This window comes from Camponotus floridanus, unplaced genomic scaffold (genome assembly GCF_003227725.1).
Source record: "Camponotus floridanus strain SB8 unplaced genomic scaffold, Cflo_v7.5 scaffold258, whole genome shotgun sequence".
In the NCBI taxonomy this organism is placed as follows: domain Eukaryota; kingdom Metazoa; phylum Arthropoda; class Insecta; order Hymenoptera; family Formicidae; genus Camponotus; species Camponotus floridanus.
The window spans coordinates 18,460-32,405 of record NW_020229390.1 but is presented as its reverse complement, the minus strand read 5'-3'; the positions used below and the strand labels follow the sequence as shown (position 1 = coordinate 32,405).

The 13,946-nt window shown below is 32.8% G+C and overlaps 1 pseudogene; it reads right to left on the bottom strand.

Annotated features, from left to right (window-relative positions):
• Window positions 1-1,929: 1,929 nt before the first annotated feature.
• LOC105255271 lies at window positions 1,930-13,687 on the bottom strand (annotated as a pseudogene).
• Window positions 13,688-13,946: the final 259 nt, after the last annotated feature.

The following is a 13,946-nucleotide window of genomic DNA, read 5'->3' as shown; positions in this document are numbered from 1 at the left end:
AATTTTCCAATCACGAAAGTAGAATGTAAATAACATTAAAAATGCGCTCAAAAAATACTATACCGTAAATCGTCTAAATGATACGAACATTCTACAAAGGTCGTGAGCCTTTCTACAGTCGAAAACTTGTATATGTTAAACAATGTATTTCAAAAACGATTATAGTTTTGTGTCGATTCCGACAATATTATTTTGAAAACATATTAGTTTTTATGTGTAAGCAAAATTTTGCTCTTCTTTTATATAATTTGTATACTTAAATTATTAAAATATTATATATTTTTTCATATTTAGAATTATAAAAAAAATATCTCGTTTACAAAATGTTTCATTTCTTTTGTTCATTTTATATGTTATGAAGTATCATTTAATTTAAATACATTTGTAATAATTATCTTGTATATATGTATATTACAATATTATATTATATGACAATTTACATATAATAATTGTATTTATTTATATTGTTTGCAGGAAATTGAATAATAACATAGAACGTATATTAAAATATGTTCAAGATCGACGTCGAATTACAAAAAAAGTAGCATGCTTACCAATGTCCACAGAAAAAGATATACAAGAATTTGAAAATGTTGATGAGGAGATTTATGATGAAGTGGTAAGTTTTAATATATAAATCAATATATATATCAATTTTTTAAAATAAATACATTGTAATAAATACAATTACGTTTCTTTTATTTTAGGTAAATTATCTTCTATACGTTGGCGGGTTTACTGTTAAGGAAGCAGTAAATTTATGCTTTAAAGAAGTTATAATCGACCAGGCGATATCAACATTTACGTGGTTTGGTCGTGAAGGCTCACGGCCTTTGTACAATGCTCGTATCATTAAGGCGATTTATGGTATAGTATTTTTGAGAGCATTTTTAATGTTTACATGCTACCTCCTCGGTAAAAAAATTTTGCCAATTTTCAAAATTTTTTTTTATAATAAAATGAATATATTAATTTGAAACTTTTTTCATTATATTTACAAGTCTTATATAAAAAAAAGTTTTGGCGAAACTTGCGGCGATGTCTCCAAAAAAAAATGGCGGATATAATTTTAGTTAATAATATTCCATAATAAAAAATTTTATATAATTTTACAATAATACAAAATTAAATATTATTTTTCAGATGCTGTATCAAATAATAAACATTTTGATAAGCCTACTCGATCCGAATTTCAGCGATATATGAGAGAAGCCTTGCGAGCAGCAAAACAACGCTTAAGGACAATAAATAAATGGCAAAATAATGTCCAAAATAAAACAAGGAATACAGAGAGGAATTGGGTCGACGAAGACGACAATTATTCATTAAACTCAGTAGAAGAAGGACAAAATAAAAACGATTAGATAATATAAGCCGGAATTTCATAGAATAGTCTTCAAGCTCTCAAGTTTAGTTTTAAGTCATCTTAAGATTCCGTTCAGCCAATGGCTGAATAAAATCTTAAAAACTTACTTTAAATAAACTTCAATATGAGACCAATCTATAAATTCTGGCCATAAGAATAGATTTTTCAACGTTATATATACACAACACAACACAATATATACACGTAACATATACAATAATATATGTCAATTATACAAGTCTTTTAAATTTTCTTTAGTTTAAACATTTCTAAATTTGACTAATATCACTATATTTTATTTATCTGCAGGTATATATATAAGAATATTCTTTAATGATGATTATGATTATCAAATGATAAATATGATTTATGTATAATAATCTGAAAAGAATATAAAAATATTTTTATATTTTTATAATATAAATATGTAATTTAATTTTTAAAATATTATAAGTTGTTCCGGGTATTTTTCTTCATATATTACTAACAAAATGTTTCAGTTCAATATTAAGTCAGTTTAATATTATTATATGTTATGTATATTATATATAACACTGAAAAGATCTATTATTATGAATCTATTATTATGCCGAAATTCATAGATTGATTTTACATTCAAGCTCATTTCAAATAAGTTTTCAAGATTCCATTTAGCCATTTCATAGGTTGCGTTCAGTAGAACGATTGGTTCTTACTTTTAGCCAATAAATACGTCTGCTGTTGACGACAATTCGTAGTAGTCGTTTTGCTGAACGCGACCATTAATTGAATCTTAAGACAACCTAAAACTAGACTTGAAAGCTTGAATGCAAAGTCCATTCTACAAGAGAGTAAGGAGTAAATAGGATTTGCCCATTTCGTTACTCCCGGTTTTTAATTTGTCAAATCTTATTTTTTATTTCTTACTCTGTATCGCTTATTGCCATTGTAGAATGGGCTTCAGATTTAATCTATAACAAATTTTTTAATCTATAAGGTTGGTTCTACATAGAGTCGGAAATCGTAAGTCGTAAGTGAATCGACCAATCCATAGTTGAATTTAGAAAAGAATCATCGAATATTCTTCTCAAAATTAAACCATGATTGGTCCATTCGCTTCCCTAACAACATATATGTCCAAAAGACGTCCATAGAATATCTGGAGGACAGCCAAAGGATATTTTATGTCCTCTGGATGTTCTCTCGATGATCTCTGGACATCTTTTGGACATGTGTGTTGGTTACGACTTAGAAACGCTAAAAAATATTCTCACCCGAGCCACGTGGCCTAAAGTCTAAAGTATAAAGATCATCCAAGTGTTCAAAGACGAAAATATCTGTCATAGCTAACAGTAAATACAAGAAAACAATTAGCATGTAATCAAGGGCTAGAAATCGATTTAACTTGTTAGACTTATTCGCTATCGGTGCAACCAATGCTGGTAACGAATGATGACACATGAAGAATAAACACAAGCGCCGAGGAGGCTGGGAACTCCTAAAATAGTGACGTGTCTTTTTATATAACTTGCAATTACCTATTAATTAATGAAAAGTCATAGATTAATGATTATCATAATTTCTTAACTTACCAGCAAAGTTTGCGATAGGTGGATTGCCTCAAGGACCATATACAAAAAGACTTTTCAAAGCATAGACGATCATTATAATGAATGCGAACCAACGCATTATCGAAGTCAGCAGTTGAAGATACTTGGTTTTCTGAACATTAAAAAACACAAACGGCCTCAATGATAGTACAAATATTGTCTGCAAACAGAAATGATACAATAACTCGTGTAACTTTATATAATTTCGGCAAAATTGTTAATCTATTGAAATTTTTCAGATCAGTGACATACCAGAAATATTCTATATGCATCAAATCGATTTATCATAAAATCTTCCCATCAAAGTTCAGTATCTGGTATCTGGTGTCATTGCATGTAAGGTTTTTTTGCAGATAAGTATAGGCAACATGCGCTAATGACTTTGTAATTGCTGCCCTGTTTGTCTCATTTCTATTTTATCATGAATTACATAATATCTATAAGACATATCTGAATGCTCTGGACTAATCGAAGGTGCTACCAGTGAAGTATCTTCTGAATCAGAATTAGAAGGACTGGATTCACCTATTGTTTGTAAAATTTGAAAAAATATAATTTAATATTTATAAATAATTTATATTTCTTACAAATTAAATTTTATATTTATGACATTGAATCATACAGTGCGCTAATATACATCGTTTATTTTACTATTATCTTTACTTTCTATCTTTAAACATCTGTAGAATATTCTACTGTCATTTATGATAAATAAGATAAATCCAGAGATGCTTACACATTTTCGATGTTTACACGTTTTCTATGCCTCCAGGTGACAATGGCATTAGCCGACGCCATCGATTCTATGACGAATGAAACTGTGTATATAAAGAAAATTAAATGAGATGGAATAAGCTTCCTAGGATTCGTAACAGGATCTTTCCTACGTACCTGATGAACGCTAATATTAAAATAACGCTTAATTCTAACCTATCCTGCTCGACTGAATATCTCGGGCAAAGTCAGGGCGCCTATTCTAACGATGAGATTGAAGATACGTGAGTCCGACCTATGACATACATGTATGTATGTATGAATTTCTCCCAATGTTTTGTTTACGGTTTCAGATTATGATTCGTGTCATCGATGTACTAATAATCCAAACTCTGATGTTTCCTTACCCACGTTGTATATTGATCGCTGACATTCTGCTCGGGCATTTCGAGTCGAATCAGCGTTAAATTCGGGAAGGATGTATCTGACAAACGCACTCTTGTGGATGGACTCGCGGAGGATGATCTCGAGGAATTTAATAGATCTCACAAATCATATTTTTCAGACTTTTATTTTATAATCCCATAAGTCTAAAGTAATCTTTAGGATGTGTACGTGAATGGTCTTGCGCAATACAATGGGAATAAATTATAATACTTCGTCTACACTTACGGGATCGAAATCGTGGAGGCTTTTTTTCTTTTGTTTGAGCGAACGGACATTTCTCCAGGGACCCTATTCTTGAAATCGTGGGAAAAATTATCGTATGCGAAAGTGATGCTGCACGATCTATGATTGGTATATTTTTGGATCTAAGAGCATACACCAAAGATCGCCCAGCGTCACTTTCGCATACGATAATTTTTCGCACGATTTCAAGAATACACACACACACATATATATATATATATATATACAGGGTCTACCAAAAGTGTGGAAACCCCTAAATATCTCGGAAAATATTCGTTTTACAGAAAAGTGTTTCCAACAAAAGTTGTAGGGTTTAAGAAGATCTATATACTGATTCTATCAGTTTGACCTTGGATGGCGTCGTCAAGGTCAGGTCAAGGTCACATTGACTTTTTTAAATGACACCCCCTACATTTGATTGCATATTCTTATAGCTTAATTCAAGAGCTTTCCAAAACACTATAATAATGTTCATTTTTATTAAGTACTTTGCGAGTTATGAGGGTTGAATGATAGAGTAGCGCCGGTATTAACATTATCCAAGGTGTACTACATGGAGGTTACTCGCTCGGATTTGCATCTGTTGTGTGTGTGATCCAGCTAACTAAGGCAAGATCGATTCCTCAACATATCCTCATATTTCGCTGAAGTCAAATTGCCAAAAAATTGCTCCATAAAACGTGTATGAAACATCTCGTTAGTTCCTTCATTTACCGCTATGTGACGCACTACATGCAGTCTAACTCGCATTTAAAATTCAACTAAGAATGTATAAAGCTATCAAAGAACGAGCACCTTCTAACTTCAGCTTTGAGCAAGCAGAAATTAATTGTTATCGTCCAAATACAACGTACGATTAATTAAAATTAAACGTTTTAAAAATGGCTGGCGACTTGTCGGAACGTGAAAGAATCACTATCCTCATGATGCGTGGATGGGGTGATAACGAAAGATCGTTCTCTGATGTCGTTCGATTATTTAATGACACGTATCCGAACCGTCGAATTAATAAGTCCACTGTGTTAAAAACAATAGAACGTTTTAGACAAACTGGTAGCGTAAGAAATCGCTCTAAGTCAGGAAGACCATTGTCTGCAACCAACGAAGAAAAACAACTTGATGTTCTGCAGACATTTATTGAAGATCCCAATTCTAGTGTTCAGAGAGTCGCTCAAACTCACGATATTGCTCCCATGTCGGTTTGGAGAATTTTAAAGAAGAACAAGTTCCATCCATATAAATTGCAATACGTTCAAGAATTGCAAAACGGAGATGAGGAGCGTCGTATACATTTCTGTGAAAGAATGATGGCACTAATAGATGTCCGGCCCATCTTCCCTTATCAAATTGTTTTCACAGACGAGGCAACTTTTACCTTAACGGGAGAAGTTAATAATCAAAATTTTCGTTTCTGGTCAGATGAGAATCCGAATTGGGTGCGGGAAACTCACACACAACATCCACAAAAAATAAATGTATGGTGCGGAATAATAGATGGCTATTTAATAGGGCCGTTTTTTTTTTGAAGAATATTTGAACGCTCAAAGGTATGAGAGATTACTTGTTGATCAAATAATTCCAGCCATACAGAATACTTTTCCAAATAATTTCCAAGAAATATGGTTTCAGCATGATGGAGCTCCTGCTCATTTTGGTGCAGGACCACGTCGTATTTTAAATGAGACTTTTCCGCTACGGTGGATAGGAAGAAGGAACGGAAATGAGGGAGGAGAGGATTGGCCACCTCGGTCACCAGATCTAACTCCTCTTGATTATTATCTATGGGGATATCTGAAGAGTAAGGTTTACAGAACAAAACCTAAAACCATTCACGAATTGATACAGCGAATAAGGGATGAAATGGCTTTGATACCTTTTGAAACGAATCGTAAAGTCATTTCTACATTCTACCAAAGATTAGCATATTGTCAGGAAGTAAATGGCAGCCACTTTCAGAATTTACTTTAACACATTGAAACACATTTGCAATCGTTTGGTGCAACCTAACCTGATCTCTGTATACACGCACCGCACGCACGCACACGCACACATTTCGAACAATTATTATGATAAATGAGCATCCACAAATTTATTTACTGTTTACTATGTCGATTGCTTTCCAGGTCTTTAAATGCTCGATTGTAATTTGGTTGGGTCTTTGCTTTTGCTGACTGGATCCACGACCGATCTTGCCTTAGTTAGCTGGATCACACACACAACAGATGCAAATCCGAGCGAGTAACCTCCATGTAGTACACCTTGGATAATGTTAATACCGGCGCTACTCTATCATTCAACCCTCATAACTCGCAAAGTACTTAATAAAAATGAACATTATTATAGTGTTTTGGAAAGCTCTTGAATTAAGCTATAAGAATATGCAATCAAATGTAGGGGGTGTCATTTAAAAAAGTCAATGTGACCTTGACCTGACCTTGACGACGCCATCCAAGGTCAAACTGATAGAATCAGTATATAGATCTTCTTAAACCCTACAACTTTTGTTGGAAACACTTTTCTGTAAAACGTATATTTTCCGAGATATTTAGGGGTTTCCACACTTTTGGTAGACCCTGTATATATATATATGTATAATAAAAATATGTATAAACTCGTTTATATAATGTAACAGATGTATATAAACATATCATTATCATCATATTTTAAATAATATATGTACATAGAATAGTGTAAAAATTATATAATAAAATTTTGTAAAAATAAATCAAAATTCTATATTATTTCATGGATTCAGATATATATATATATATATTAATTTTAAAAAATAACATTTTTAAATACCATTTAAAAACTCGATGTTTAAATGCCATTTTTAAAAAACACGATATTTAAATAATTAAATACCCATTTAAAAAACGCGCATTTCCTGATTCATTGCTGCCGCATTTGTGCTGCTACATCATGATGACAGAACATGCTTAATTTCTACTGTATATCTGCTGTTGATAACTGATATTGCAAACTGCTCGATATCGATTGCGTTTATAGCGTCATATCATGACGGCACACTGTGCTTCATTTCTGCTGCATTTCTGCCATCACATCATATTGGCACATCGTGTTGGAGAAAAAAAGAAAAGAAACAGTGTTGGAGAAAAAAAGAAAAGAAACAAGAAAAAAATATGTAATTTGCAATTAACAATTCCATATTTTTTCTTAAAAACAACTGTATGTTTTCTTTACACCAATTGATTTCTCTCATTATTTTGTACATAAAAGTATTAAGGTAAGATAATCAAAAAATGAATATTTTACAAGATATTTTATGGTTTATGTAAAATTAAGAAATGATTTCAAGCCTCATTACTCGAAACGTACTTGATGAAAAAATGTTTATTTATAGTGTTTTGGAAAGCTCTCGAGATAAGCTACAAGAATATGCAAAAATATATAGGGTGTTCCATTTAAGAAATTGAAAATGATCTTCACGTAACCTTCATGTGACTCTTCAAGATCAAATTAATGGTACCATCTTATGTCCCCCTCGAAACCATACAACTTTTGTCTGAAACATCTTTTTCTAAAATTAAAAATAAGAAAGTTATTTGGGGTGGGGCATTAAAATGGGACACCCTGTATATAATGTGTGTATATATTCATTACCTAATATTCTTTTCTCCTTTCCTTTTTATTTCTCTCCTTTTCTGCTTCTTTCTTTATTTTTCTGTTTCTCTTCACTTTCTTCTCTCTCTCTCTCTCTCTCTCTCTCTCTCTCTCTCTCTCGCTACTTTTTTTAATAAAATTTCTTTATCTCTTTCTCTGTCTCTTCTTTTTCTGTCTCTCTTCCTCTATCTTGACTATACTGACAATAAAATTTAGTTAAAGCCATTTAATTTCATATATATTTCTTATGGTGTATCTCTTTTAGTTTAAAAAATAAAAAGGGGTGGCCACTTCTAGATGGGACACCCTGTATGGATAAATGAGATAATTGTATATAAATAACTTGTACAATCAATATATAATTACCTAATATTATATTATTTATTTCTTCTGTCTCTTTTTTTCTTTCTCTTTGTATCTCTTTTTCCTTTTATATTCCTTTTCTCTCTGTTATGTCTTTTCTTTATTTCTTCTCTTTCTTTCTTTTTAGCTCTTTTTCTTATGCTTATTCTTCTTTAACTTTAAATAAAGAAATAAATATACGTATTATAGTAGTAATACATACGTATTATAGTAGTAATACATACATATATATATAGATATATATATAGAGGGTGTCCCATTTAACTTGACACATCGAAATATCTCGTAAAATCTAAAAGATAGAAAAAATGTTTCAGACAAAAGTTGTATGGTTTCAAGGGGGACATAAGATGGTGTCATTAGTTTGAGCTTGAAGAGTCACCTGAAGGTCACATGAAGGTCACCACCAACTTTTTAAATGGAACACCCTATATGCTTTTGCATATTCTTGTAGCTTATCACGAGTGCTTTCCAAAACACTATAATTAAGTACCTTTTCGTTAAATACTTCTTGAGTTATAAGGCTTGAAATCATTTCTTAATTTTACATAAAATATCTAGTAAAATATTCATTTTTCGATTACCTTACCTTAATACTTTTATGCACAAAATAATGAGAGGAATCAATTGGTGTAAAGAAAACATAAAGTTGTTTTAAAAAAAAATATGGAATTGTTAATTGCAAATTACATATTTTTTCTTAGTAACAACTATGTGTTTTCTTTACACCAATTGATTCCTCTCATTATTTTGTGCATAAAAGTATTAAGGTAAGGTAATCGAAAAATGAATATTTTACAAGATATTTTATGGTTTATGTAAAATTAAGAAATAATTTCAAGCCTTATAACTCAAGAAGTAATTAATGAAAAAATACTTAATTATAGTGTTTTGGAAAACTCTCGAGATAAGCTACAAGAATATGTAAAAGTATATAGGGTGTCCTATTTAAAAAGTTGGTGGTGACTTTCATGTGACCTTCAGGTAACTTTTCAAGCTCCAACTAATGACAACATCTTATGTTCTCCTCCTTGAAACCATACAACTTTTGTCTGAAACATTTTTTCGTATCTTTTAGATTTTACGAGATATTTTGATGTGTCAAGTTAAATATACATATACATATACATAATGTGTGTGTGTGTACATTCATTACCTAATATTTTTTTCTCCTTTCCTTTTTATTTCTCTCCTTTTCTGCTTCTTTCTTTATTTTTCTGTTTCTCTTCTCTTTCTCCTTCTCCTTCTCTCTCTCTCTCTCTCTCTCTCTCTCTCTCTCTCTCTCTCTCTCTCGCTACTTTTTTTAATAAAATTTCTTTATCTCTTTCTCTTCTTTTTCTGTTTCTCTTCCTCTATCTAGTCTTTTCTATATAATTTTAAATAAAACATTTACCATAATTAACATAATTCACTATCTCTCTTTTAATACTTTATTTAATAATAATATTTATTACCTCTCTCCTCTCCTTTTCTTTTACTTTCTCTCTTCTCCTTTCTTTTTCTCTCCTTTCCTGCTTCTTTCTTTATTTCTCTGTCTCTCTTCTCTCTCTCTCTCTTCTTTATCTCTTTCTCTGTCTTTACTTTCTCTCTCCTCCTTTCTTTCTCTCTCCTTTCCTGTTTCTTTCTTTATTTCTCTGTCTCTCTTCTCTCTCTCTCTCTCTCTCTCTCTCTCTTCTTTATCTCTTTCTCTGTCTATCTTATCTCTTTCTCTCTCTCCTACTTTAAAGAAAACATTTAATGTTTAACATTTCAACATTTATTTACAAAAATTAAATAAATTAAAGATCATAATATTTAATAATAATATTTATTACCTCTCTCCTCTCCTTTTCTTTTACTTTCTCTCTCCTCCTTTATTTCTCTGTTTCTCTTCTCTCTCTCTCTCTCTCTCTCTCTCTCTCAATGTTTCTTTTAATAATAATATTTAATACCTAATATTCCTCTCTCTTCTTCCACCCTTTTACTCTTTAACTTTACTTTACTTTATTTTTCTTCTTTTCAACCTGTCAAACTGTCAAACAGTCAAATGACACGAATGAAGCAAGTCGCTCAGCAAATTACTATTGACGACCAATAACCAATCATCATCGCGGAAAAGAGGTAACAATGTCAATAACATGCCTTTCTTAGAGAGGGATAATACTTTATTAGAGGAGTACTGCAGTGTAGCAAAAAGATTAAACGCTCAACCGTTTTTGAGAACATTTATTTAATAAATACAGCATTCCTTATGTATCAGTAACTTTGCACCATTCACCATTAAGGCAGTGTAGCGCGAGCACTTGAATACGAAAATATCACGAACTAAGTTCGATTCCTATTTTCGATTTTTTTTCCAATTTTTTTTACGTATAATTGGGCCCCAAATTGTGTTTATTGATTTAAACACGAATTAATGTTGAATTATATAAAATTATTTTGACTAAATTCTTTATTTTGACATAATTCTTTTAAGAAAAAAACACAGGAAAAAGATTAATAATACCAAAAAATCAACAAAAAATAATATAAACAAATAAAAAAAAATAATATGAAATAATTTTGTTTTTAACCAATAAAATATATATGTAATTTTGTTTAAAATAAATAAAATACATTATAAATAAGAAAAATTGTTTTACTCTTTTAAAAACCGCATATTTGTTACTTCAATTTATTTTTTTTAATAAATAAACATTAATTTTGTTTTTCATAAATAACCATAATTTGTGACTCAGTTACATGCAACATAAGACATAAAAACAAACATTAAAAAAATTGGAAAAAAAATTGAACAGATTGAAATTGAACCCTAGTTTGCAGCGTAATACTTTCGGACTCAAGTGCACGTGCAATGCCGTCTTCATACTGAATGGTGCAGAGTCAACGGCAGATAAAGAGTGCTATATTCAATAAAAAAATTTTTTACACAATGTCTGATAATGAGCTTTGCGCTCTATTGCTTCACTCGGGTACGTTTCTAATAAAGTACTGATAGTACCCGCCCTAGTTACGGTACTGACAGTACTACTTTAAAAATAGTTCATCCGTGATAAAATCCGTGATACCAAGATTAATTACCATGATTGATGTACACTGGCTTTCATTACTTTGGCTATACAGGGAGATCCCGAAAAATCTTCCGTCTTTAAAATGACGTATTCCTGATACTATTCTAAGACAATTTTTTCTTTACCAAAATTTGATTTGAAGCGTAGTTTTTGAATTATAAGCAAAAATAGTTAGTAAATCATGCGTCGGGTACAGGAGGCAGGCAGGGGCGGCCCGACGCGCCGCGAGCGCGGGCGCAGCTGACCGACAGGCGATTACCACTGCATGAGTCACTAACTATTTTATCTTATAACATAAAATTATGCTTGAAATAAAATTTTGGTAAAGAAGAAAATGTCTTAGAATTACATCAGGAATACGTGTTCCTTAAAATAATGTTAATTATTAAAAGTTATTCCGGATCGCCGACCGTCGAACGTTGTAATCAGCTGATTGCTACACGCGATGTGTGTATGGCGGAGTGTGTGCGTAAAAGAGAGAGAGAGAGAGAGAGAGAGAGAGAGAGAGAGAGATTGCTCACTCACCTTGTAGCAGCGTAGCGAATCTTTATGCTACGTATTGTTGTAACTGCTGCACGATTATCAGATCGCTGCACCGCTGATGTTAGAGATGCGCGACACATCGAAACTTTCTCACTTCGAAACACTTTTACACTCGATTAACACAGATTACGCGATAACGAGTTTATTATTCTGTTTATTACTCACTCGATTCACATCGTTTTATCGAGACTAAAAATTACTTTAAAAGAAACGCGAGAGAACACATGACTCGACGCGAAGCGACGGACCGCGGAGACTGCGCGACCACGAGGGTTATGTGTTGCCAGAAACGCGACACGCGACATCTAACAATAAACGACTTGCACGACTGACGCGAGATAAGACGAACAATCGGCTAAAACTTTCTCATTGCGAATGCGGTAGAAAACATGAAACGTATAAAACATGAAACGTACTTAAAATAATTAATTATTTATTATAAATAATAACTATTTTTAATCATAATAAATAATTATTATTTTAAAAAGCATGTGTTATGCGTTATTACATTTTCGAAACTATTGCATTCACGATGCGAAGATTTCAGTCAATCGCAGGAATAATGTAATTAACAAATTACATTTGGGAAAATTTATTTTTATTCTGCTCACAATAAAATGTTCCAACGTGAAAATGTATTGGTCGCTCTGAAAAGAGCGGATTGATTAAAAAAAATTTTAGAGCAGATGCTCAAAATGCCCGCCATCCATCCTAACGCAAGCTCTCATGCGTTTTAATAAATTTCTTTCGACGTTTTCCATTATTTCTTCGTCGATATTCCAAATAGCGAATCGTAATCTTGTCTCTAGATCTTCGATATTTTCGGGAAGCGTTTTATAAATGATTTCCTTACAGTATCCCCATAAGAAAAAATCTAGAGGGTTGAGATCCGGAGATCTTGCGGGCCAACGTATCGGGCCGTATCGACCCATCCAGCGTCCAGGAAAATTCTCGTTCAAAAAATTTGTAACAATTCTGGCGTTGTGTGGCCCAGCACCGTCTTGTTGAAAGATAATATTATTTCTTTCAAATAATGGCACATCTTCCAGGAAATGTGGTAGATTTTCTGTTAAAAAATCGACGTAGGTTCCTCCAGTTAAAATGTCTGGAAGAATAACCGGACCAAGAATTTCAGTGCCCATTATTCCAGCCCATACATTAATCTTCCAACGAGTTTGAAAATTTCGTAATCGCGTGACTCTCGGATTTTCTTCGCTCCAAAAGTGCATATTATGCACATTAAAAATTCCTTCTTTTGTGAATAGCGATTCATCGCTGAATATCACACGAGAGGAATATCTTGGATCTTGATCGACGTTTCGCAAAAAATTTTCGCAAAACGTTCGTCTTGCAGGGTAATCTGCTGGTCGTAAATGCTGCACGCGTGTATAATGAAACGCGTGCAACTTTTCTTCTTTTAATATTCTTTGTACGGTTGTATACGATAAATCATGTTCTCGAGCGACTACCCGAATACTTGTTTCGGGATTATCCTCGAAAGTACGTAGAACTCTTTCTGTATTCCGTACATTTCTAACGCTGCGATTTCTCCCAGCGTCATGTTTGTTCGGCAGGACACTGCCAGTATCGTATAATCTTTGAGCTGCTCCAAGTATGACATGACCCGATGGATGTCTTCGGTTTGGATATAATTCGGCGTATCTTCTTGCAGCAGGATTCTGCTGCCCGTGACACTCGCCAAGTGCCATCAGCATGTCGTAGTATTCTTGATTTGTGTACGCTGCCATATCTTCTTCGCGCTTATTGATATCGCTTATTGAGATCGCTGATAATCGCAAGCTTATTGATTGCATTATCGATCGTGCGTTTAATTTATACGATCTTCGCTGGGGGTCTGCGTCCCTCCTCGCCTCCCGCGACCAATCGCTAATAAGCGTGCGCGACATTCGCGATTGGTCGCGGGAGGCGAGGAGGGGCGCAGACCCCCAGCGAAGATCGTATAAATTAAACGCACGATCGATAATGCAATCAATAAGCTTGCGATTA